We start from the raw sequence: 23,285 nt of genomic DNA, 5'->3' as shown, positions 1-23,285 counted from the left end.
GGATGCTGGGGTTACAGGAATGCACCACCCTATTTGGCTTTATTGGGATATTTTTCTAATAAAAAAAATCCTGCATTGTCTCTCATTCCCCCTGTGAGTGTTTCTTTTCTAGTATAAGGTTTATTTCAGGAGCTGATTTCCAGCTGCTCCCCCCCCCACCTTTCCTGCCCAGTCAGCTTTATCAGAATTTGAAGTTTTCTTAATGTGCTCAATAATCCTGTAAGGTGTGGCCAGACCCAATTTACAGATGAGGAAATTGTGCTTTCATCCTTTCTGAGAGCAGAAGAATCATATTGGTGGGAAAGAGTGGCAGATAAAAATCTTGCTGTACAAATAGCACTAAGCTTATGCATACGTTACATTACGTTGCTGGCAGCATGATTTGTTTTTACCTACCAAACAGCAATTTTATATAGTTCGACCTAACTATAACACTAATGATAACAGAAGTGTGTGTATATATACTTTACACAATTAAAACCAGTCCTGAGGGTCTCGGGACTGGATAAATCCTCACAGACACTCTGCAGGGTAAGTACTGGAATAAATTCATTTCGTAACTAGAAAAGCTTTGGCGCAGAGAGGTTAGTTAGATACTTTGCCTAAGATCACACAGCTAGGGAGAGATATCGACGGGATTTGAATCCAGTGATTGCAGCTCCAGAGGCTATGACGTCAGCTACACATTTTGCTGCCTCTCCAATGAACAACTGAGAGATCTCCTGAGGTGGCTCCATGGTGTGTCTTATGATGACCAGAGAGGAGATATGTACCAGAATGACGACCCTAAGAGTCAAGATTGCCTATCATTTAAAGATCATATCCAGTCCTGAGCCCACCCCTTCTAGGTAGATTGACAGCACTCCCGCCAGGAACACAGAGCAGGCAACCCGCCTGCTCTCTCTCCTGAACATTTCATTTTCCTGTCCTCTGTGGCATGACTCTCATAAAACTATTCATTTCTTAATTCTGATGGCAGAAAGGAATTTAATCAAGTTGCTTGAATATGACGCCAGCCTCCCGCTAAGCCAGCTGCCTCCCGAGGGTCGTTGGGGGAGACAACGCCCTGTTAATATTTAGCTCCAACAGCAAACATTATGGCTTTCAATTTAGAAGATTATGCTTCTGGTTAGTTATGTATCACATGTGCACGCGCACGCTCGCCGGGCGCCTCATCTCATCAGCGCAGGAGCATTTTGCCAGGGTGATAAAAAATGCCATTTTCTCCGCGAGCCCTTTCCACTCAGTGATCCTGAGAGGTAGCATCGGGATCAAAACCATGTTCTGAAAAATAATTGATCTATTCAGCGGCCCACAGGCCTGCATTCCAACTGCCCCCAAAGAGCTATTTCCAGGGCGGGGCTGGCCTGAGGCCCCGACCCCAGCGGGGTGTGCTGTCCGTGGTGCTGAAGCCAGGGCGCTGACGGGCGCTGTCTGCGGTGCTGTTGCTGGAGGCACCGGCCCAGGCTCCTCCCTGTCCGCTGTCCTGAAGCTACAGCGGCCAGGAGTTGGGGAGCTGGGCCTATTTCTGGGTCTTAGATCCTTGCAGGTCTTCTCTCATGGACTCCCTACCTCTTCTTAGCTCTCCGTCAGATTTTCCAAGCGCCTCCTCTCATGCTTGCTTCGTCCCAGAAAGCTCATCACGACTGCCCAGCCCAAGATTTCTTCTTTTTCTCTTCTTGGTCTCTTCCTCAAGTGGACAGGCCTGAAAAGACGAGATTTCAGAAATGAAGACCTTCCTCTTTCCCAATATGTCTCTCTCTCCCTCTTCCTCACTCCCTCCAGCCTCCTTCTCTCCTGGTCCCCTCTCCCCTTCCCACCTCTTTCTCCCTCCCCTCCCCTCCTGCCTCTCCCTTTCCCCAGTATCATCCACTTCCCACCAGCCCCTGCCCCCTACCCACTCTGCATCCCTTGCCTGACTTTGCCTGGCTTCTCCTTCCTCACCCCCTCTTCCATCATTCCCTCCCTCTTTCCTTCCCCTACTCGCCTCTAACCTCCACAGAGGGCTCTGTCTCTCCCTTCCTGCCTCTCTCATTCTTTCCTTCCCCCTTCGTGTGTGTGAGTGTGTGTGTGTGTGTGTGTGTGTGTGTGTGTGTGTGTGTGTGCAGGAGTAGGCCAGGGTAGACATGGGATTTCTTCCTTTATTGCTGTCCACCTTATTTTTTGAGGCAGGGAACCTGGGGAATCTTCCTGTTTTACTTCCTATCACTGGAATAACATCACAGACAGACAGACAGACAGACAGACAGACACACACACACACACACACACACACACACACACACAGCACCTGGCTTCTACATGGGTTCAAGAGATCCAAACTTGAATTTCTGTGCTTGCACAGTAAGCCATCTTCAAGCCTCCTTCCTTCCTCTCTCCCTCTTCTCTTTAGCCTTAATCTTCTCCCTTCATCATGTCGTCCCATCTTCTCCTGCTATCTCCCCTGGACTATCCTTCCACCGTCTCCATCTCTCTAATGTACCCCTGCCTACCTCAGCTCTTCCTCTCTTTCCTCCCTCCCATCTGTCTCCAAGCTCCCCTCATCTTTTCTGTCTTTCCCCCTTTCCTCTCCCACTACTTTTCCCTCCTTTCTAATTCCTTCCCTCCTCTAACTAGCTCCCTCCTTCTTTCCCTGTTTTTTCTCTCCTCCTCTTTGCTTTCCAGTTTCCTCGTTCCTCCATCCTCCTCCATCATCCCCTTTCTTGACATTTTAAAAATAAAACTACCTCTGTTTCCTGCCCCCCCCAATCCGGCCATTCCTTGCTGGTCCCTGCTTTCTGCTTTCTGCTTTCTGTTCTCTCTCTCTCTCTCTCTCTCTCTCTCTCTCTCTCTCTCTCTCTCTCTCGCTCTCGCTCTCGCTCTCTCGCTCTCGCTCTCTCGCTCTCCCTGCTCTCTTCCTCCTTCCTTCCAGCTGCCTCCCTCTTCCCTCCTCTCTCTGCACACAGCTCTCCTCTCCAGGAGCCCCCAGCTGCCTGGTGAATCCATTTCAGCAGCTATTAGGGATCAGCACCTGCCCTGATACTTGGTGGGGAAGATGAGTTTGAGATAAGATGGGCCGTTTCAATCTCAGCACATCTGTAATTGCATTACCATTAAATTGCACCGTTTTCCAAAGGTGAGAGCCCAGGGCCCTTGTGCTGAGAGTTTTCTGTGACTCTAGTGCCAAACCCCGCATGCTGTCGCAGCCTTGGGCAGAGGGGAGAAGAGGAATAGCTTGATTTGGCCACCATAATAATCCCCCTTATCTTCAGGGCCTCTTGTTTTCAATTTTATTTCAAAGGTAAAAGGACCCCTGGGAATCATTATCCTCAACCCCCTCATCTCAGATAAGGAATCTGGAAACTCAGAGAAAGGAAGGAAGGGAGTTACCCAAGGCCACACAGGCACAAGCTAAGGAGCCCAAAGATATGCCCCAGTCTGTAGCCTTCCTAGAAGTTAGGACCATGACAGACAGAAGCGGGAGGAACAAAACCAGACTGTGGAATTTCCAGATTCCTGGAGTGGTGTCCTTAGTGCACCACCCAAGAGTCTGCCCCACCTGGAAGATGGGAAACATCATGACTTCTTTGGTTCATAAGCTTTTGCCAGGGACATGGGAACAGGATTCAGCCCTGAGGACAGAGACACAGCTTGCAAGGGCTGGATCAGGACTCAGTGAGTGAGTGCTCTGGACAGATGGGATGGGTAGAACAGATGAGGACTGTTTCCAGCCAGGTCCTGGTGGAGCAGCTAGGAAACCCATGGAGGACAGTAGCATACCACTGAGGGAGGGAGACAGGGGCCTGTGTGGGAACTTCAGGCCAGACTCCAGCCAGCTGCAGCCAGCTGCAGCTAGCTCCAGCCAGCTCCAGCCAGCCAGAGACAGGTTCAGAGAGGATGTGGGCATGATGAAGGCTGGAAAAATGGAGGCCTGGCTGTGCTGGAGCCTGGAGGCAGAGGAGGTAAAGTACAGGTGCCAGATGGTGGGAGTTCAGAGGGAGAAGCATGGACATCAGAGAAAACCTCAGACTGGAATTCAGGAGATGAGCAGATGAGAGCTGGAGATGAGACTCAGTTGATAAAGTGTTGGCCTAGCATACAAAAAAACCTGGGTTATCCCCAGTGTCACATAAACCAGGTGTGGTAGCACACACCTGTAATCCCAGCACACACCTGTAATCCCAGCACTTGAAAAGAAGAGGTAGGAGGATCAGAAGCTCTAGGTCATCCTTAACTACATAGTAACTTCAAAGCCATCCTGCTGAAAAAAAAAAGGGGGGGGGCTAGAGAGGATCATCATTGTTCTACAGCACTGAGTAGAAGTCAGAAAAAATCCAAGAGGCCAGAAATAGTGTCACAGGTCCAGAGTCTGTCCCTGATCATCTGTTTTGCTTTCTTGGTACCTAGTTCCTGCTTCAAGAGAAGAATGCAAGGTCAAACATAGCCAGGCTGGTCCAGCACTGGGGGACCATTCCTAGTGCCCAGGGATGGCAGGCAGATGAGGAAGTGTGGTTTTGAGGCCAGAGCAGAGGGAGGGAGACTGTGGCACTGGAGTCTCTGAGGAGTCCAGTGATACCCACCCCCAGCCTCCGGTCCAACAACAGCAGGAACCCAAACAGACAGGCTAAGCAGATGTTGAGTCCTCTCATGTCTGTGAGGCCAGCAAGTAAACAAACAACTGCCAATGGGACTCAGCATCCCAGGGTCAGCTTGCTGCAGTGGCTACACCTGCTTTGAAGCCCAGCCTGATGCTGAGAGCATGTGTGGTACCCAGGGATGAGATAGGAGGGTTTAATGATGTGAAATAGCTCAGTGTGTAATCTGGGTGCACTACAAGGGCTGCTGAGAGCCTCTAAAAGCTTCCAGGGCCGGCCCACCTCCGAGGCTGGCCCATTATGTTGTTTGTGATCAGTGCCCGCTGGCCTCAGCTCCAGCGATCCGTCTTGCTGCCTTCCCCAACTCCAGGAGCCCACGTGGCACCCCCACCCTCAGTCAGTGGGTGCAAGTCCCAATGCCCCCACGAGTCTTATGTAAATCAATTAGGATAAATGAACTGAGCCATGTGTGAGGCCCTGCTCGGTTGCATTCCTTCTGAACCATTCATTCTCCCAAGAAAATTAATTACAGGTGCCCCAATGCTAATGCTCTTTTAATGGAATCTGATATTTACATTTAAGAGGAGCGGGTGTCAGTGATTGGGAGTTAGATGTCTATTATAAACATTCCAAAGCAGAGATGATGAGAGCAGACAACCTCAGGACAGACCTGTTGAGACAAAAGTCAGCAATAATGCAGAACCTTGCCCAGAGTCCAGCTGGAACCTAATGAATGTGTCCATTGAAGTAACTTTTCAATCTACTTAAATGGGCCTTCAAAGGTTACTGGAAGCAAAGGAGAAAAATGGAGAGGCTGGCTGGCCTTACGTATGAGGACCGTGAATAGAAAGGGCTTGTTTGACTCATAATCATATTACTAGAGGAATAGCATCCCGAGCAAAGGAGGGCTGGTCTTCTTGTCCTAGACAGCCCAGTTCAGTGGAGAAGTCATATTTCTCGAGTGATATTGACCAGCTGAGGGATGCAAAGTGCATGGTAACAAGATTGAAGAGAAGCTGGGAAACTGAGCCTCACGAGGAGGAAATTTAAGGGCTGGGGCAACCGAGGAGGCAGAGCTGAGCAGTATTCTTTCACTGAAGCAAGGGCTCATGGTCCTCAACACTTCTTAGAATTACCTGAAGAACTTTACCTCCCTATGCTCCTCTGAAATTCTGATTCTGTCAATCCAGAGTGGAGCAGGCATCAGTATTCTCTAGAAACTTTAGGGTGATAGGGTACCAAAATGGAGAGCCAGGCTTGAGAGCATGCCATGGAGAGGAAGGGGTCTGCTCCCATTGTGTAACTATGGAGAGCAGGATGCATCTGAGAACAGCTTTTATCCTTGTGTGTCACAGCCTGCTGGTGGCCATCCATCAGTTGGTAATGGGTTAGGCTGGAAGGATGGCTTGGGCCAGGGGCTCCGCCCTCTGTGGGGACCTTAGTAGAAGAGGCCCAGAGACACCAAGAGGTAGGGCAGCCAATGAGACCCACCAGAGTGGAAACATTTGCAAGCAACTTCACTTGTTTGCTGAAGCTTTGTAAAAAGAACCCAGAGGAATCCCCCACAGTCCCAGGACCCTCCCTGTAGGAGGGAAAGCAGCCAGGGTTTCCAGGACAGAAACCACTCGGGGCTGCAGGCTGAGGAAGCCCCTCCTGAGCACATCAAGGCCAGTTGCCAGGTGCCTGAGAGAGCAAGGTCCCAGCACAGGAAGGAAGTGCTGGAAAGGCCACCTACAAGGAAGAGTTTGGAGGAACCTTGCCAGCAGGGACACACCCAGAGGAACAGGGCCAAGAGCCAGGGTCCTTCTCTGGATGGGTTTCTGTTCTGGAATATCAGAATCAGAACCAGAAGCCCCTCTGACTGGGACTGCATGGGGGGGGGTCCTTGGGGGAGAATGAAGCAAGACAACCCCGAAGCCTGCTGTATTTGTTACTTTCTGTTACCGTGATAAGACACTACGCCCAAGAAAACTTATTTTTAAAAAAGTTTATTTGGAGTTTACAGTTCCAGAGGATCGGAGTCCGCGGCAGCAGAACCAGGATAACAGATGGCAGGCATCTGGGGCAGCAGCTGAGAGCTCACATCTTGAGCCACACCTGGGAGGCGGAGAGCACATGGAGAATGACATGAGTTTTTGAAACCTCAAAGCCTGCCCCCAGTGACAAGCCTCCTCCAACACAACCACACCTCCTAATCCTTCCCAAACAGTCCCACCCACTGGAGACCAAGTATTCAAACACATGCGCCTGTGTGGGGCTGTTCTCATTCAAACCCCCAACACCTGCTGAGGCCAGGCCCTGTGCAGTGGCTTCTGAGTCTTTTCAGATGAACTCACTCACTGGCACACAATCTCTAAGTAGTCACACCATGTCTATTTCCTGTTAACATTTCTAAGCTTCAACCAATTCCTATTCAAATATTTCAGCCCTTTCCCACCAGGGCTGCGGTCTCCCCCTGTTAGGCCCTGCATAGCAAACCATGAGTGAGGTGCCCTTGAGTCACAAAGAAGTTTGATGACAATTTGACACAGGAAAGGAAAAGGGGAGTGGACGCTGCTTGTTTCTACTGCAGCCAGAACATTCCACACGCACAGACCATTTTAGAGCTGACAGGGATGCGCGCTACCTCACACAGTTCTGTGGCAGGGATGGTTAGTCTCCCTTTGTGGGTGAGACATCTGGAGCTCAGAATGGTTTAGGTCATTTCCCCAAAGATGCACAGCTAGTAACTGGAATGAGATATGGTCAAGCAGAGAGATGGCTACACTTACAAGCCACTTAGAATTAGTTAAGGCATCAAGTATTCAACTAGAATCCCCTAAGCTCTCCTCTTCCAAGCCCCCCCTCTCTCTCCTTCCCTCCCCCCTCTCTCTTTCTCTGAACCCCATTAATGCCTTATTTCCTTCCCAGTATGTCTCCTCCCAGACTTGAGTATTCATGGACTCTTCTCATGTTCTAGGATGGAGAACTCAGGCACCCATGTTTAGTGCCTAGCAGAGTGCCTAGAACATCAGTGTCCTGAGCTGAAGAATTGCCTGGGCAGTGCCGTGTGGCCTATTCCTGGAGACACAGCAGACTCCCTCAACTTCTCCAGTGCAAGGGTTTAGACCACAAATGCGAGGCTGGTTGCAGTTCTTCCTGCCGTCTCTCTTGCGGTGGAGTTAACAGCTGGCTGAGCCACAATATATCAATTGTACAAACTCCCAGGGCATTTTCATATTCCCATCTCCTTATGTATTTCTAGTTGATCAAACTCTTGCAAATTACCATTAAGCACAATTCCATCACCTGGCTCAGTGGGCAGGAAGGCAGCAGCCTGGGTTTAACTCCTGAAGGGCCGTGGAGGGTAGAGGCTGGGTGCTAGCCAGGTAGAGAAGGACCCCGGGGGAAGTGTCAAGCACTGCCTCGGTCCATAAACGTTGGTCCCCATTTTTCATGGCAGTTCATGTTTAGCCACCTGCTTCCCAATGACTGTATCTCATCAGCTCCCTCTCTCCTGGAATCTTGGGTCATTTCTGTCACCTTCCACTCAAAGCAATGACTCCAGAACCCTCCCTAGATACAGCCCCATGCCTAGCAGCAGAAGCAGGAAGAGGAGAAGAGATTCAGGTAAAGTAGACTTTAAAGATACTGCCAATCTGGAGGAGAAGGACGTTAAAGCTCTTTAGGGCTGATGCAAGGGCTTATTCAGTGGACCCCAGTACCCGCATTCAGAGAGTGGCCCCTCACAGGGACTGAAAGCTGTGTCTCTAATAAATGAACGAAGGAGTAAATGAGTTACAAAGATTGTGTGCAGTCTCTCACATGCCGGTTCCACAATTTTTGTGACCTTGGACCAGGGCCCTAGCTACCCTGAATTATAATCTCCTCATCTTTCACGTGAGCCGAGCACTCTGTGTAGGAAGGTATCACGTGACTCCCTCCCCCAATTTTTCTGGAGGGAGAGAAACCTTGTAGCTGTCAGGAACAAGCTGAAACTGTCAAAAGTACATAAAAGAGCTGCGTCAATCCTGAAACACCAGTCACAGCTCTGTTTATTTGCTACGGAGGTAAACTTCTCAGTTTTCCTTCCCAGATAATATATATATATACATACATACGTACATACCCTTCATTGTCATTTCTAAGAAATCTGTAAACTTCAAAACGCTGTAGACCTGTCTAGGGTGAAAGAAAAAAGGTGATGTTCAGTGGGGTTCAAGGGAGGGGGAAGGGCCGGACCAGATTTGAGATAGAGAAGTGGCATGTGGACTCTCCCAGGGGTGTTGAGCCAACAGGCAGAACTGGCGAGTAGCCTTGGTTTCTGTGTTGTCTTGGTCCAGCCTGGCTTTCTCACGAGAACATCGGTGTACTGAGCAGGTGCCAGGCACCAGCTCCAGGCTAAGCCCTCTCCCAATTTTTAGCAGTTTCCTAAAAAACCAGTAGCACTGTGTTCTAGTTGCCAAGGGTCCTCATGTCCTTCGGTCCTCTCCTGGGCCCTCTGAGGGACTCGGCATGATGGCTTGTGTCTGATGAGGAGAAGAGGGCAAAGGAGACCGCCTGTCAGCTCCATGACTAGGTTAAGAGACAACAATGTCTGTCCTACTTGCATGTGTACATGTGAGACTCTCTCTCTCTCTCTATCCCTCTCCCCCTCCCTCACCCCCACCTCGCCGCTGACTCTTCCCGCTCTTGTTCTGATAAAGCTGGCTGCAGCATCCACGTCACCAGAAACTGAGGGAAGTCCTGGCCAGATGCAGCAGGGACCTGAGACCCACCTCACAGCCTTTGAGAAGCTGAGGTCCTGTGGACTCTTCTCCCGTGTGGTTCTACTGGAACAGCAGCTCAGTGAGAGTCCAGCAGGGGCTTGCCTGAGTTAGGCCCGAACCCCAGCCCCCAGGAATTAAGGTAACCACTGTGTGTGAGTTTCAGCTGCTGAGTGTCGAGGAGTTCCTTCTGCAGCGTTAGGTAACCAGTCCGCTCATTACTCACAGTTTGCAGATGAGGGAACCAGAGAAATCACCGTGCTTGCCTATGCCGCACAATGAGCAGTTAAGGGGCCCAGAGTGGAAGCGAAACTTATGCAACCTGCCCAAGCCCTCCTCCTTCTACACTAAGTACCCTGACTCGCTTCTGGGGCGAATAGTGAAGAAGCTATGGGGGAGGGGTGCTTCAAGGCTCCGCCCTCTGCCTCACACTCCTCACTGCTCCTGCTCCGGGCTGGGGCTTTGTTGGATTCTGAGGCTTCAGTTGCTCTTAGCAAGAGCCAGTAAGATCCAGGGAGTCTAGTGACATCTAGACCACTATGGACCGATTCATGGCCTTCTTCCTTGCCCGGAAAAGATGGTAACTACAAGAAACAATGAAAACGAGACAAGGAGGAAGGCAGAGAGGGAAGGCCGCGTCCTTTGTGAAGAAGTCAGACTCCCCTGGCCCCTGCTCCGTTCCAAGCCCTCGCTCACTAGTACTCCATCCAACCACCCACTCCTGTCCCCCTCGGGGCTTCTTAAGGTTTCTAGAGCCGTCGTGGGCCCCTCTGCCACCCCAGCCACACCACTTAGCTGCATCTCTGAGCAGAGCGGCACTGTCCTAGCCCTGCTCCAGCTCCTTTCCCAAACTTGCCATTCTCCATGGGGGAGGAGCAGCATGTCCCGGCTCACTCCTCCTGTGGCCGTCCTCCCTGCCTCAGTCCTCAGACACTCCTCCAGGAAGTTCTTCCCTAGATCTGCCTTCCCGGGAGCTCTCCCAGGCACCTCTGCTTAGGCATCCCCAGCCAGTCTTCTCAGCAGACCGCGCAAGCAGCCCAGCTGGAAACAACATCGACTCCCTCTCACCTTGTGAAAAAGTCCCCGGATCTGAGTCACTCATCAGTTAAGTCCTGCACTGCACCCCCAGATGTTATCTGTGGGTAGGGGGAGACCACACAGCCCCGCTTCCCTGGCTCTCCTCCTCAGTCCCAGCCCTGTCTGTATCCTGGAGCTTCGGGGTCCCAGGCAGCTTCCCCTGGGTCAGAGGGGCATGTGTCCCATAGAGGGCGCTGATAACTGCTATATCTACTTGGAACACCCAGAAGTTGGGACTGGGCGGGTGCGGGGTTAAGAGCCACCTCCAGTAAGCTTCATGGTGTTCTAAGCAGCAGGCATATTTCTTTCAATTCTTTCTTCGAGGGACAGAGCTGGCTTCTTCCAAGAGCTGGCTGAAGGGGGTGGATCCGACACAACCCCATTGCCTTCCGGATTGCTCCGCCACTGTGTCTGCACCTGCCCCATCTCAGGAAACACTTCTAGGACTCCCACACTCCTGTGCCCTAACTAGAAACTAGATTCTGTCCTCGCATGGACCCAGAAGGAGCAGGAGCCCCAGACAGCAGGCTCTGGGCCCCAGTGGCAAAGCCCTTCCAGGAAGATGGTAGTATCCACACGGAGCTGGGATGGTACGGAGCCAGGGAACAGAGTGAGGCCTCAGGACCTCATCCACCTTTCCCACCTTCCACCCAGCTGCTTCCAACAGGTCCCTAGTTCCACTTTCTAGTGCTGCATCCTCCCTCACAGGCTCTGAATTCCACAGGCAGAGGAACATGAATATTTTAAGGCCCCATGGCCTGAGTCACCACAGTTTGGTGGCTACTAATGTTCTGCAGCTGGCCCTGCCCACGGGCCTGCTTAGCATGCAATTAAGATGCAAAATAGCATCCCTCAAAAGCTCCCCTCTGGGCATCTCTGCCTCTCCCTTCAAGGCCCTGGTGGATTAAGAAGCTTCTGGAACAGTGGGGAGGCACTTCTCCTGCTATTCATATTGGCCAGAGTTCCAGGCTGGGTTTATGAGCTTGGCTCAAGGCCAGCCTGGTGATGGGGCTCCAGCCCTTCCATGGCCACCTTCTCCTGGCTCCTTAGAAGCCAGCCCTGAAGAGGCACATTAGATTGCATCTCTGCCCACATCCACACCCACACCAGTGCCCACTGGTCTTAGTTTAGCATTTGAACTGTGACAGTGACTTCCACGCTAGGCTGCCTCTGACTTCCTCCCCTTCCTCTCATTTCTCCAACCACTGTGGCCTTTCCCAACCCCTCCCACCGGTGCCCCAGAAGCTCAACCTTCCTGCCACAGGGTCTTTGCCCTTGCACACAACTTCGTATCTGTACACAGCTGGTTCCGAACCAATCCTAAACATTGCCTCTGCAGAGTGTATTCCTTAGACCTCCTCCTCTGGTGGGAAATACTGTGTAGATAATGTCCTGCTACCCAGGAGGAGAAATGAGTGAGGCACAGGCTCAGAACTTGTCCAGGGCCGCACAGCCAAGGTATGGTCTGAGCATCCTGTACAGCCCATTGGGTGCCTGGTCATCCTGTTACAGCAGTGGTCCTCAGCCTTCCTAATGCTGCGACCCTTTAATACAGTCCTCATGTTGTGGTGACCCCAACCATAAAATTATTTTTGTTGCCACTTCATAACTATAATGTTTGCTACTGTTAGGAATCATAATGTAAATAGCTGCGTTTTCCAATAGTCTAAGGAGACCCCAGTGAAAGGGGTCTTGACCCACAGGTTGAGAACTACTGTATTGCACTGGCAAGCCTGGCTTCTTCCCATCCCCGTTCAGCTTCGTTTGCATTCCTGTCTGTCTCCCGTTGCATGGCATTGTGCATGAAGCTGGGACCTCTGTGATGAAAGAGTGGCTGTTCTTGCTGTTCTACGTGGTGGAGTCAAGGCCTGTGGTCTAGAGCAGTTGAGAAATGGCAGCTCAGCCTCAGGAAGGAGCATGCAACTCAGAGCGAGCTCCACCAGCAGCAGCTTCAATTACCGGGAAACAGATTAGAAACGATCTCAAACCCCAGCCCCAAAAGCTCAAATGCACATCATTTGTTTTGTTGTTTTGTTTTCTGAAATAGGGTTTCTCTATGTAGTTTTGGTGCCTGTCCTGGATCTTGCTCCGTAGACCAGGCTGGCCTCAAACTCATAGAGATCAGCCTGGCTCTGCCTCCTGAGTGCTGGGATTAAGGGCGTGCAACACCACCGCCCGGCTTCAAAAGCACATCTTAATAGACCTGTGGGTAGAGAGCACTGTTCCAGATAGCTGGAGAAGCCAAGGCCACCAGAGTGGGGAAGCCTAGGCTCCCTGTCCAGAGCATGAAGGCTGAACTGTCTCATCTGGAACCCCAGGGAGGGTTGTTCAGGCTCATGGGGTGGGGGGCAGCAGCGGCATAGACTCCTATATGGGCAGGCAGGATTCTAAGGAGCCTTGGATACCCCTGAAGGATGGAGGCTGTAGAGGGGGCACTGTCAGCTCTGGGGAAGCTGAAATGACACAACCACCCGGAAAAACTTTTGAGTGAGGTTCAGAATGCTCAAGGTCACATAGGAAGGACAAACAGACATAGAGCCCCCGGGCCTGGCTCTCTTCCTGACAGCATGGCTGGATACAGACATCTCTCCACAGGCAGCCAGGGTCAGCCACCCTGATCATATCGCCCAGGTTTTGACTTCTCACTACAGGAGGCTCCCGCCTTGCAGGACCCACAGGGGGCTGGGGCAGAGGTCATGGCCAGTCTGGAAGGGAGCATCACATACAGCTGAGCCAGGACTCCTGACGGCTTGTTCCTGGCTGGTTGCCTTTACCAAAGTGACCTCAGTGGGTCCCCAAGGCATTGTGTTCCACAAGGCAGGAGAAGAGTGAGAACGGAAGTTGCCAATAGCATCTTCTCCTTCTGCCCACCCCACTGGAGCCCCCTTAAGATCTCCCTAGCCACACTGCCAAGCCTCCAGGCCCACTGATGGCCTGGACAGCCCTTATTCTCTCTGTACTTTTGACCTCTGGTTCAGCCCATACCCAGCCTCATCCCTATGTGCCTGACCCCATTCTCAGTTTACACTAAATATCCCAGCCCCTGTATCACTAGCCCTAGGATCCAGGCTTGGCGGTGGCACAAGAGTGCGTGTGCCCTCGGCGTGAACTTGACCCTTTGCTGGAGAGTTCAACCAATCCAAGAGAGAGAAGGGACAGGGCCAGGAGACAATGGACAGCAGATGTCACTACTGTCGGAGCTCAGGAGTCTAAGGTGCAGGCCTGCTTTTTATTTGGTTTGGTTTTTGAGACCAGATCTCATGCAGGCCAAGCTGGCCTCCAACTCAAAAGGTAGCCGAGGCCAGTCTTGAACTCCTGATTCCCCGTGCCTCCACGCCCCAAGTGCTGACAGCTGTCCAGGTTGCGGTGGAGTGGCAGTCAACCGCCCCCCTTTCCAGTGCCAGTTACTCATGTCTGAAACAAGGGTGTGGGACCAGCTTCCAGGTGAGACTGCAAGACCTTTCATGGACCGTGTCGGCGGGTCAGCAGGGTCTCCTCAGATGCCACCCCGATGAAAGAGAAGCCTGAGATCAGGGTGATCTCACCTCTAGAATGGACATGTGCCTCCGGGAGGTGGTCACCCTCACGAGGTCACTGGAGTTTCAAGGAGTGGAAAGAAGGGTCTCATAGGCCCAGAATGCCAGAGTTTCAGCTTCCCAGTCAGGCAGGTATCCCCAAGGAAACAAAGGCAGAGGTCCAATCACCAGTCAGCTCCTTTAGTAACCTGTGGAGGCAGAAACTGGGGAAGAAATGGGAGGGACCATTTCTAGGTCCAGACCTACAGCTAAGCTGTCCCTTCTGCTGTGGCAGGCCATTCAGGGATGGCTCATGGGCCAGCATAACCAACCAGGGAAATGTTCCTCAGAGATGTGGAGTGGAGGTCCTTCAGGGTCTGCATCCCCCACCATACATACCACCAAGGGCTGAAGGTAAGGACAGGACTGCATGGTCTCATGGCCCAGAGCTGGCACTCATGCCACAGGTGAGCAGCAGTAGTTCAAGACGGCAGCTGTGAGCCTCAGTAACTATGACATCCTGGGAAGTGCACTGGCTTTGACTGGGAGGTGGGATCCTAACCAGCTCTCCTTCTGGTTCCTAGGAGAACATGATGCAGGGAGAGTGGGTACTCTGTGAGTCCCCCAGTGCTGGCCACTGGAGTAGGGTCCTTGGTTTCCTCCATGGCCTCAGTACCATTCAGGACACATTCATGTGACTACTGAAAAGAGCCCAGGTCCAGGGTCAGTCCTACTGCTTCTCAGCTGAGTGGCCTCATGGAGAATTGGAGGTGCCCCCTTTAGATGGCTAGCCAAGAGAATTGGACAAGTTTATCAAGGTGAAACCCTTAAATCAGAGCCTGGTCCAAAGGTGGAGCTCAGTCCACGGTAGCAGCCATCAACACTGTCCTACAAGAGCTGTTGTGATGTCTCCCACCCACTACACACACACACACACACACACACACACACACACACACACACACACACACACAGGAATGCACGCTCACACAGTGTAATGCGTGCACACAACAGTGAGCTCCATGGGAGCAGGGATCTGCTCAGGATCCACAGGTGTCCTGAGGCAGCTCAGTATCCTGCTTGGTCCATGGATTAATGCTCCTTTAATGCAGCATTTTCTCAGGCACACCATCTGTCAGAAAGCCAGGCCTGTTGGCCAGGTCAGTGGCATGGAATGCTCAGTGCCCCTCCTGCCTCAGGCAGCCTCACAGAGTCCCTCAGTAAGCTTAGATATCAAGTCTGGCCTTAGATTCTGTCTTCACACCCTCAGGCCTTTTTTAAGGACAGGATCTCACATATCCCAGGATGGCCTCCAGTTCTCTAAGTTGCCAAGGATGACCTTGAACTCCTGATCCTCCTGCCTCCACCTCCAGAGGGCTGGGATTACAGGTGTGTACTAACACTCCCAGTTTAAGAAGTTCTGGAGATCAACCCAGGGCTTGATGCGTGCTAAGCATTCTACCAGCTGAGCTACATCTCCAACCCCACCCAGCCCCTTTTAGAACAGTCTTAGATTTATGGGAGAGTACCGAAGATAGACTGAGTTCCCGTGTTCTGCACACTGGGTTAAGCCAATTCCAGAATCTATTGGTGCATTCCTACAGTCACTGGGCTGGTACTGACAAACTCTCATTACACAATACCCACAGTTTATTTAGATCTACTTGGTTTCTCCTAATGTCCTTTTCGCTTTCAAAATTACATTTGCTCATTTGGTTCTCACGTCTTCTTAGGTTCTTCTTGGCTCTGGTAGTTTCTTGGACTGCCCTGGCTAGTTTTATGTCAACTTGACACAAGCTAGAATCATCAGAGAAGAGGGAGCCTCAATTGAGAAAATGCTACCTTAAGATTGGGCTGCAGGAGAGCCTATGGGACAGTTTCTCAATTAGTGATTGATGGGAGAGGGCCCAGCCCATTGTGGATGGTGCCATCGCTGGGCTGGTGGTCCTGGGGTCTATAAGACAGCAGGTGAGCAAGCCGTGCTGAACAAACCAGTAAGCAGCACCCCTCCATGGCCTCTGTATCAGTTCCTGCCTCCAGGTTCCAGCCCTGCTTGAGTTCCTGTCCTGACTTCTTTCAGTGATGGACTATACTGTGGAAGTGTAAGCCAAATAAACCCTTTTCTCCCCAACTTGCTTTCGGTCATGGTGTTTCATCACAGCAATAGTAACCCTAATTTCGTCATGGACTTTTCCTTTTTTATTAATTTGTCCTTTGATAGTTTCATATTTACACGTATGTAACAGATTCTCATCCCTCCATCCTCTCATTCCCTTCCCACCCCTACCCAGCACTTCTTCACGGGGATGAAACCTTGCCTTGTACCCCCAAGGCCACCCTGTGCTTTGCTAGAACCTGAGGTCCAAGCCGTGCCCCTCATCTGAGCCTTGCCTGTTCTTAACACCCTTAGCTGCTTCTTCTCCCTGCCCCCTGCCTCAGTCCCTGCACTGCCTCCCAGGAGAACAAGGTGAACCTGGGCCCGTAGTAGAACCAGAACGCTCCCTCTTTGTAGGAGTGAGACTTCTTCACCTGAGTCTCAGTTTCAACATCTGTAGGATGGGCATAAGTATCCCCCATCCTTCAGCTCACTGAACTCAAACGAGCCCTCACCTGTCCCCCAGGGATGCAACTCCCCAAAGTCTCAATCTTGCAGACCCTGATCTCCCCACACCCAGCCCCTGCCCAGGCTGTGGAGAAGTTGATTCTGTACACGGCAGGGCCAGAGTCCACAGCCAGCATGCACAGCTCCTTTAGGAATGGCGACAGAGAGCTGGAAGGGAGGTGGCCTCTGAGGCCCAGTGGGGAAGTCCTAATCCTTGGATGGCTGGCACCTGTGGCACAGGGGAATGAACACCCAGGTCAGAGCCACCATGTTCCCAGAACACCCAAGGTGGCAAACCTGAGGCTCTGCCTCCTCTCAGTCATCTCTAGGGAAGCCCTGAGCTGCCTCCACCACCCAAGATCAAGAGTGAGCTGTCGCCTCCTGGAGTGCCAGGCATCTCCATGCTGAGTGTTGCCAATGCCAATCCCAATGCACCCAGTTCCTCTGCCAGAGTGGAAGGAACAGAGCGGGAGGGTCTGGGCTGACCCCAGCTGCAACGATAGCTCCTCAAGTGACCTCAGGCAAGTGCCTGTGCTCCCCAGCCTCAGTTTCCCCTACTGTAAAAGGACAAATGTGGCTACAGTCACATATGTGCTTTGGGGGTAGGGTGTCCTAGGTTCAGGCTTCAATGGCTGTGTTCAGAAGGTGTGGGCAGGAAGTGACCACCTGGGACAGACCACAGTAGAAATACCTGCTCACCCACCCACCAGGCAAGAAGCTGGAGCTGCCCTGGGTTTGAGTCCTAGCTGTCCATTAACTGTGAAACACAAGCAAGTATGTTGTTTTTCAGCCTCCGCGCAATAGAACTACGTAGCACAGTCCCTGGGCCACTGTATCCCCAGTGGATGCTCCCTTCACCTGCCCAGGGGGAACCACAGAGGCCTCATTTACGACCACCTCAACCCCTAAATGGAATCTGCCAGAAGCTGAGCTAGGGACTCCTACTCTCCAGGACGAAAAGAATTTGGATCACCCTGAAGACACCCTGGCAACCTCCTTCCAGAGACCTGGGGTGAGGAGAGCCACTGCTACCACCTAGGAAACCCCCTCTCCCTCACCGCGGGGTTCCAGAGGACAGCACAGGTGGATGCCCCGAGGTGCTCCCTCTCATGCTAGTCCCAAGAAATGGAACCGTCACCCTACGTTCTGGGCGCAGCTCTGCGCTGCTCTCCACCAGCGGGGCTCCACACCATGGAAACGGCCCCCAGCCGCAGCTGTGCCCCAGCCCCTGGATCCTCACCCTCCTCGCCGCCCTCCAGGATCTGCCTGCCACAGCCTCCCTGATTGCTAATTTAGACTTCCCTGCCGTCCCACGCAGGGGAATCAGGGGAAATCAAATTACCGAGTTATTCACTCTTTTTGTACAGCTGATGGGCTGATTAGCTGTCAATCAGGGCCAACATTAACATCTGACACTGTGTGCATAACAATTACCAGTCACATTAAGGAAACCTTCCCTTTCTTTCTCTACCGGGAGCGGTGGGGAGAGACAGGAGAGGAGGCGGCAGACGAGGCTCCGAAGGGAGAGGGAGGAAATTCAATCAGCATAATTAGCTCAATCAGAAGAGAACATCACTTCACCAGCTGAGCGGAGCCACTGCGGCTGCCAAAGGCCTCGGGCTGACCAGCTGCTCCGGAGCCTCTGCTCTCCCTGCCCTCCAGCCAGGGCCTGGCTCGCCTGCAGCCTCAGCGCTGGCTCGGGTCCCGCTGCCCCTGCCGTCAGTCAGTCGCTTGGCTCCGCCCTTAGACTTGCTTTGCTCCAATCAATTGGACGCATTCTCGCCTGCCTCTTTCCAATTGGCGCTAACCTTGGAGTATATAAGGCTCCAATGTTGGAGTGGGAGGATAGGGAAGGATGAAGATTTTCTTTTGCGGAAGGGATCCTTGCTTCAGACACTTGACAGTACTGAGTATCTATCCAGTTAGCTGAAACTAACTTGACATCCTCAGGTCTCAGTTTCCCTATCTGTGAAACAAAGCTGTCTCCATCTGTGTCTTGATTCTGACCAGCAGCATCACCCACAGAAGAACGGAGCTCCAGCCAGAAGGTTGCGAGGAGGCAGCAGTCTGTCCCCTCACTGCTTCCTGTGGCTAAAGCAGACAGACCAGGGTCGTGCTTGGAAACAGCCAAGCTCGGGCCCAGGGCCATAGGTTGAAGAGCCCAGGCAAGGGGCCACCTTGCTTGGTTGCTTTCTTGCCACCCAAACCATCTCAACCCCCTTAATTCAGCTCCGACCCAGTGAGCAAATCCCAGACAGTCATCTCTGCTGGCACTGTGACGCTTGCTTGAGCGAGTGGCGGACAACAGGGACGGAGAGGGATCTGAGCTGCCCTGGGACTTGAATAGAGAGGAGGACCCAAGCCAGATTTCTGAGCCTGAGATCTTTTTATTTATTTTTATGTGTTTGTTCTTTCTCTCTCTCTCTCTCTCTCTCTCTCTCTCTCTCTCTCTCTCTCTCTCTTCTCTGTGTGTGTGTGTGTGTGTGTGTGTGTGTGTATGTGTGCAAGAGGACAACCTCAAGGTTCAGTCCTCAACTTCTACTTTTTGAAGACATATCTTTTTGTTCACTGCTATCTACACTAAGCTGGCTGAACTCGTAGCTTCCGGGAAATTCTCCTGTCTCTGCCCCCCCCCATCCCGCTTTAGGAGCACTGGGATTACAGACACACTCTATGTAACATTTACACGAGTATGTGAGTTACGGGAGTCCTCCAGTTTGCACAACCCTGTGTTCCCTGAGCTACGCCCAGCTCAGCCTGCGGCATTCCTAATCCAGTGTCTTGGACTATGCTGGATGTCACAACCTAATACCTCAGAACAAGCGGTGTAAACTCCAGACTCCATGGTCTCACAGCTGTGAGGATGCTATCCAGGAACAAGGTGGAGGCTTGCTTTCGGGAGGCCTCCACCCTTGACTCGCAGGTGGCCAGCTGCTCTGTGTGTGCTGTGTAGCCTTTCCTGTATGCTTACATGTCCCACCCACTGTCCCAAGCCCCTCTTCTCCTAATAACATCAGTCCAGTTGGATTAGGACCCCCCACACACACAGCTTCATTTCAACATTCACTGCTTAAGACCCTATCTGAAAACAGAGGCTCACTCTGACATACTGGAGACTAGAATTCCAGTTTATTAATCTGGGGGAGCTGTGATTCAGGCATAGCACAGAGAGAGGAAATAACAATAGCCATTGGCTCTAGCAGTTACTGTGTATGATGCACCTTCCTGTGGGTGCAGAGCTGCAGGCGTCCTGGGGGCTCATCACATCCTCCAGATCTGAACAGAAGCTTGAGGGAGGTGCTAGTCTGGTACCACCTCAATAAACGGGGAAAGTGGGGCACAAGGAAGTGAACTAATCTGCCCTCTAATTAACTACAGGTTGGAATCCAGGCACCTGGCTCACAGTCTACACTCAGCATCCATAGCATGTGCTTGTCTATGAAGTCACGGGCAGCCCAAACACTGCCAGTCTTACCTGACCCTGGAGCAAGCCAAGTCCACTGTGAGGACATCTCAGATAGCCTCAGTGTGCCACCTCAGCAGCTCACATGCAGCCTAGACAAGCCTGGAGAGCAGCCCCGCATCCAGGAGGCTTGTCATAGGAGTGCCACAGAACATGGACTTAGCCTGGGGCTGTGCACCAGGCCTGGCCCTCACCTAATGATGTTAAGTGGATCCTGAATGACGCATGTCATTAAGGCATCAGTCCCATTCTCTCCTCACCCTACGCCCCAGCAGAACGTGCCAGACCCCCCTAACTAGGCATAGTCAGGGCCATTGTGGGCCATGCTAGCTGGTCCTCTGTGGTGCCCCTAAAACAACTGGGTTACTCGATAAGTCCATGTTGGTGTGCTACTGTTCTGTGAGGCAGGAACTAGTGGGGGAACTCTCTAGAAATAATTCCTAAAGCTGATGGACTGGTAATCTAATAGGTGCAGACAGATAGTGATCAGTGTGGAATAAAGAAATACATGGTAGATGGCGACCTGATGGCGACCTGTGGGATAAGAAAACAGAACCAGGCAGTGGGAAGTCCTCCCTGAGGAGGTGACATCTGAACTGTGAGGTCTGAAGAGTCAGAAGGGTCCAATAAAAAGGGTAAAGAGCAGGGAGGCAGAGGAAACAGCTAGTGCAAAGGCCCTGAGGCACGGTCAAGAGTGGAGCTGAGGCTGTGGAGACAATGTTCTGGAGGCCCCTGCACCTCCCCCTCATGGACAAGATGCAAGTCTCTCCTGGTGTCTAATCCAAATCCATGCCACCTCACCTTAAACCTCTCATCTTAATCTGTCTTCAGAACAGGCAAATCTGAGGGGCACTTTGGGTGCTCCCCCACAAGCACCGCTGCTTCCTACAGGCAAAGTGTCTCTAGGTGGCATTTAAAGGGACAGTAGGGCTCAGGCTGTGAGCCTCCATCAGCTAAGGAAAATCTCCCCTTTCCTGACTCCAGCTGCCTCCTTGCAAAGGCCGGCAGAGCGTGACAGAGAACATTTCTCGCCACAGTCCCCTGGTGTCGCAGCCTAAACACACTCATAAATCCTTGCCTGACCCCAGAAACAAGGCCCTGAGTTTAAAATAAGAGAGGCGAGGAGACAAGGGGGGACCATCCTCCCTGCTCTGGTCTGCTTCCCTTTCCTTTCTGCCCAGCCGCAAAGCAGAATCAACATTGCAGGATGTGGGGTAGCTGGGCTGGTTTCAATGTCCCCAGCCATGTCCCAATGGAATAAGCACAGAACATACTGTGCTAGAAGGTGACCGGGCGGCTAGGGAAGCCCAGGCTGAGAGTCCAGTCCTCATCCAGTATCCATCCGGCAGCTGTGTTTGAACAGACACTCAGGGACCAAGCATGTGCATATGCTGGGGTCCAGTAAAGAAAACAGAAGCCACCCCACATGTTTCACAAAGTGGGCATCTAATACAAAGGATTGGCTACTTAGGTGATTGAAGAATTGAGAGACCAAATTAATGTTGTCCCAAGTCAGCAACAGTAGGAAACCACCCCCAAGAAGGGAAAGCTAGTGAGAGGGGATGGTTTCACTACAGCCCACAATCCAGGGCCATCCTACATGGGGTCAGACTTGGTGGTGGAGAGCTGTCCGAACCTGGGACCACACAGGGACATGAAGGAGATAGCTGCCTTCAGAGACTGCCCCAGGAAAAGAAGGTGAAAAGTGCCCTGATAACCCCCTCCCTTCTGCCCTCCAGACTCTTGCTAGTGCCTCCTTTGTGACCAGCCTATTAGGGCCCTCCCATGAGCCTCTGCGAGTATAGTCACAGGAATCAGGGTCCCATGAGCCTCTGCGAATATAGTCACAGGAGTCAAGCCTCCACTTCCAAGCAGAATGACGGAGCAGGTGAATAAGGAAGGACTTGAGCAGGCTGCCTACAAATGAGTAGCACAATCGCTAAGACCTCATGGTGGGAGAATTTGATATGGGTTTTAAAAGTATGATCAGGAGTTTTCCAAGCAGGAAAGCTAGAAAGAGTCTAGGAAAAAGCAAGTTTAAAAAACAGGGAAATCAGAGACCAAGGCACACTCACGTGTCAGGAAGACAGTCTTCTTGGCTGCTGGAAGAGGAGATGAGTAGAATACACAAGACATTAGGGGCTGTCCTGGAGGGCCTTGACTTCAAGCTGGGCTCAGAGGGGTATGCTTACCCTGCAGGGCAGTTAGGGCCCCAATTGGACTTCAGCTGTAGACTGGAACGAAGTTGGGAAGAGAGATGGCAGAGTCTTCAGTGGTCCTAAGTAAGTGATGATTTAGACCGAGCTGGGGCGGTTTCCATGGAAACTGGGAGGGTAGGAGATGTTCAGGAATGATAGTTGACTGGCTATGGTGGACAGAGAAAGAAACTATGGCTGTCTATGGGAGATGTCTAAAAGGATATGGATTCTATCTAGTGCTTCCTCCCTATCCTCTGCTTCCACTAGGATGACCTGTGAGAGAGGACTAGTAGACAGTCACCCTTGTCCATTTAGAGATGGAGGATTTGAACACAAAAAGACATCGAAGGATTAAGACTCCATTTCCCAGCATCCCTTGCAGCTAGATCTGACCATGTTGCTGGTAATTCTAGCTGATGAGTGCATGAATCATGTGACAGCAATGAGGAGTCTTCCTTAAAGGCAACAGGCTGGCATCCTTGGTCCCTTCTTTGCCTCTCCTCCCCAACCTGTAGTCTGGACAGTAGGTGGAATGGATGGAGCTTTAGTTGCTATTTTAACTGAAGAAGCTAAAAGAACCCGAGTCCCTGCGGATTTAATAGGATAACATCGACACAAGCTCTTTTCTACCCACTTACCTCCTTGTTGTAACCAAGTATCCAACACAAGCAACTCACCGGAGGGGAGGCTTGCCCAGGAGCTACAGTCCATCATGGCGGGGAAGGCAAAGCTAGCCACACCCTTTGTGCAGTGGCGCACGCAGCAGCTGTTTGTTACAAGATTGCAACAGATCTGGGGGCCAGAAGTTGGGCTATGCTGTAAGCCTCCAAGGCCGTCTCTGGCAGCCTGCAGCAGTTAGTCATCCTACAATCTCCCCAAACAGAACCAACTGGGGACCTACTGTTCAAGCACCTAAGCCTACGAGTGACATTTCCCCCTTCAAACCCTAACCCTGTCAGACATAGGGAGAGAAAAACAGGCAACCTGTTACAACCATTGTTGCTCTTAAGTGTCCCGGATACAAACTCAATACTAAACAAGAGGTGACACAAATCTCCCAGGCAATAATTTAGGTGTGCCTGACTCCTTGAACATCCAAAGGTACAGGTAG

The sequence above is a fragment of the Peromyscus leucopus genome, chromosome 2 (genome assembly GCF_004664715.2).
Source record: "Peromyscus leucopus breed LL Stock chromosome 2, UCI_PerLeu_2.1, whole genome shotgun sequence".
NCBI lineage: Eukaryota > Metazoa > Chordata > Mammalia > Rodentia > Cricetidae > Peromyscus > Peromyscus leucopus.
This window is presented reverse-complemented; position numbering follows the sequence as displayed.